We start from the raw sequence: 4,575 nt of genomic DNA on the forward strand, positions 1-4,575 counted from the left end.
ACTCCACTATTTACATAGATACGAGTCTCTACTTTACACTCCACTATTTCTATAGGAAAACAACATTTACCTCCGCCGGCTTGGCACGTCACTATTAATGGATCGTCTTCATTGTAAGGTCCAACGAGGCCTTTAAGTTTTTGTCCTTGTTCGTCCAAGATGACTGGTTCTCCAGGAGGTACTGCCCATGCGTAGAAATAAAGTAACGATAAGCCTAGATGTAATTTGAAACGTACAACAGGTAAGACATTAATACGGAAGTCAAATACCACTTTACAAGTTACTCGGGTTTATGTGGCGTCTTGGGAAATACATCTATCGCAACTCGCGCCGCGACTATATGAACGTCACTGCAAATAACTATAAGAAACGAACGTTTTTGGTAACCATGGTAATTATATTGAATTTGTAAGGCATCTATGTTCGCTGAAGAACTATAGAATTAAAACTTTTGTAACCATAGTAACTGTGTTGAGTTTATAAGGCACCTTTGTGCGTTGATGAAATATAAAAGTGAAATGCTGGTAACCATAGTAACTATGCTGAGTTTGTAAGATATGTATTAAATGCTGGTAACCATAGTAACTATGCTGAGTTTATAAGGCACTTTTATGCGTTGATCAAATATAAAAGGGGAAATGCTGGTAACCATAGTAACTATGTTGAGTTTATAAGGCACTTTTGTGCGTTGATGAACTATAAAAGGGAAATACTGGTAACCATAGTAACTATGCTGAGTTTGTAAGATATGTATTAAGCTAGCACCTGATTTCTCACCTGATACCTCAGTCAATTATATGCACATTGTTACACCCCAGGGAGATAAGTTAGAATATAGGTTAAAAAATCGACTAGCTGTTTCTTTGACTTTATTTAAAAACTTATTCGACCAATCCTCTCAGAGTGCAGAGTGCCTTAAGACAAACAAACAGAAAAAAAAAACAGTTTTTAGGTAATGGTTTCAGTTTTCAAAATAACACCGATACACTACAAAGTGTCCCTAAAGTTTGGGCTTCGTTTCTTTGCAAGATTGTTTGAAATAATGTCACCGAACGTTCACAAACGTGTGGAAATAATCTCACTTCAACGTCTTCGATACTGTACAAACGTTTTGATCACGTTCTGTAAACTTGTAGAGAATCAGCTTATGTCGACCTTATTTTCAAGATGTGTTTTTTTTTGGCATAAGTCATTAAGATCATTGTGAACGGAAGACTGCTCATCATTTCTATAAGCTTCAAGTAATCCGCAACGTTTATGATTCTACTAAATATGTGTTGATTTAAACCACTGTTGTGTATAAAATTCTTTGTGTGTATTTCTCATTATAGCTAGCGAACCGTTACACCGATTGTCACCAAACCAAGCGTGTACAATGGCTGCTATTATTATTGTTTACATCTGGTTCTTTAACCTCCGATGTTTTTTTACTGTTTATGTTAGCTTCTCTGGCATTGATTCCTTCTTTATTGTTTACATCTGGTTCTATAACCTCCGATGTTTTTTACTGTTTATGTTAGCTTCTCTGATATTGATTCCTTCTTTATTGTCTACATCTGGTTCTATAACCTCCGAAGTTTTTACTGTTTATGTTAGCTTCTCTAGCATTGATTCCTTCTTTATTGTTTACATCTGGTTCTATAACCTCCGATGTATTTTACTGTTTATATTAGCTTCTCTGGCATTGATTCCTTCTTTATTGTTTACATCTGGTTCTTTAACCTCCGATGTTTTTTACTGTTTATGTTAGCTTCTCTAGCATTGATTCCTTCTTTATTGTTTACATCTGGTTCTATAACCTCCGATGTTTTTTACTGTTTATGTTAGCTTCTCTAGCATTGATTCCTTCTTTATTCTAAGGACATTACAGATTTCTAGTGTAATTACAAGAGAAGAAAAAAGAAGAAACTCTACTGTGTATCCGTTTAATCTAACAATGGCTACACTCTATTACTTCTTTAATCCAACAATGGCTACACTCTATTACTTTTTCAATCCAACAATGGCTACACTCTATTACTTTTTCAATCCAACAATGGCTATACTATATTACTTTTTAATCCAACAATGGCTACACTCTATTACTTTTTAATACAACAATGGCTACACTCTATTACTTTTTTAATCCAACAATGGCTACACTCTATTACTTTTTTAATCCAACAATGGCTACACTCTATCTACTTTTTTAATCCAACAATGGCTACACTATATTACTTTTTAATCCAACAATGGCTACACTCTATTACTTTTTAATCCAACAATGGCTACACTCTATTACTTTTTTAATCTAACAATGGCTACACTCTATTACTTTTTAATCCAACAATGGCTACGCTCTATCACTTTTTAATCCAACAATGGATACACTGTAATACTTTTTAATCCAACAATGGCTACACTCTATTACTTTTTAATCTAACAATGGCTACACTCTATTACTTTTTTAATCCAACAATGACTACACTCTATTACTTTTTTAATCCAACAATGACTACACTCTATTACTTTTTAATCCAACAATGGCTACACTGTATTACTTTCTTAATCCAACAATGGATACACTGTATTACTTTCTTAATCCAACAATGGATACACTGTATTACTTTTTTAATCCAACAATAGCTACACTCTATTACTTTTTTAATCCAACAATGGCTACGCTCTATCACTTTTTAATTCCACAATGGCTATACTCTATCACTTATATCTGTACAATAAATCAATATTTGTAAAATCAATAATTGTTTGATGGTTCTAAACTAATCTCGACTTTATGTAAAATAATTCTGGTTGCAGTGTTTCTTGAAAACTTACTTAGCTATCCAGTTTACTGTTTGATAAAGAAACTCAGGTGAGTTCAAAGCCTACCATTATTTAAACAGTTAACGCGTTCTTTTCTTCACCCCAGACTCTTATGCCATTAAAATTAAATTACGGTCATTATGTAAATAAATCATGAACAAAGTATTGAACCTCACTGACGTCTTGTCAATATGATTAATTCTCTCTTTCTTTTCTAGAGTGTTTTATTTTTATAAGATCCAGCTAACACGAGCGCAGCACCTACTGATTATATCGTTCCAACTCACTCAAACCATTAACGTTATGTCTGTAAAAAATGAAAAACACGAACCCCAGCAATGGCTAAGCATGAATATATCCAACTGAAACAACAGTAGAAAACAACCAAAGCCCAAAATACTACAAAACAAATTCCAGTCTGCTTCAAGTCACTAAAATCAATTATGTGTTTCACAGAAACTGTAAGAATAAAAACAATACTTACCTATACATTAAAAAAATGACAGATGGCAGAACCTTGCATATATATCAGTGAGTCTAGTGTAGGAGGTGTGATCCCTCTCATAGTGTAGGAGGGGCGACCCTCTCATAGTGTAGGAGGGGCGACCCTCTCATAGTGTAGGAGGTGCGACCCTCTCAGTGTAGGAGGTGTTCTCATAGTGTAGGAGGTGTGACCCTCTCATAGTGTAGGAGGTGTGACCCTCTCAGGGTCACACCTCCTACACTATGAGAGGGTCACACCTCCTACACTATGAGAGGGTCACACCTCCTACAATACCAGTAAGTCACAACTCTAGATATATCAGTAATTCAGACTTTACAGAGAAATCCAGCTTCGCTAAGTTTTTCGTAAAAATGTATTTCGATGTAATGAAGTAGTTAATGAAGTTTTTAACGGTCACGTGCTGGAAAGAATGGGTATAGTTGGTTTGTATATCCTCTTTATTTTTTTAATTTACCTATTATGATTCATTCTGATTACGATCTTCGTCAAGAAGATGGTTCTAAAAACTAATTAGAGGCAAAATAAAAAGGATGGACTCTTTTTTTTTTTGTCACTCGAGAGATATAAACCAAAATCAGTTGAGAAGTTTGTCTGTAAATTCCGTTTTTTTATGCGTTTATACTTCTGTTGTCTGAAACACTTGCGGGAACGTTAACATATGCACGTGAATATTAATTAAACAATATTTCTTCGTCATAGTCAGGGATCCAATAACTTGTAAATTCTTTTATTTTACTTGGCATGAAACTGAGTTTTAGCCCTATCACTACCAATTTTAATTTTTAGATATCCGATGAAAAAAAAATAAAAATAGGCGTGTTTGAATAACTCATTGTTCATCCGAGATCTCAAAATGGTTAAAATATGCAAATTTCCAAACTCCTAGTTTTTCCCAACCCATGGGTCGTGAGAGGGTGTAAAAGGGGTCACGAAACAGAGTTCGAGAGTAGATGATACTTATATACTCACTTCGTGTGTATTTAGTAAGCCAAATATTAGTGTTGCTGTTTTCACTTCGTATGTATTTAGTAAACCAAATATTAGTGTTGCTGTTTTCACTTCGTATGTATTTAGTAAACCAAATATTAGTGTTGCTGTTTTCACTTCGTATGTATTTAGTAAACCAAATATTAGGTTGCTGTTTTCACTTCGTATGTATTTAGTAAGCCAAATATTAGCGTTGCTGTTTTCACTTCGTATGTATTTAGTAAGCCAAATATTAGCGTTGCTGTTTTCACTTCGTATGTATTTAGTAAGCCAAATAT

This window comes from Limulus polyphemus, unplaced genomic scaffold (assembly GCF_000517525.1).
Source record: "Limulus polyphemus unplaced genomic scaffold, Limulus_polyphemus-2.1.2 Scaffold12381, whole genome shotgun sequence".
NCBI classification, from domain to species: Eukaryota; Metazoa; Arthropoda; class Merostomata; order Xiphosura; family Limulidae; genus Limulus; species Limulus polyphemus.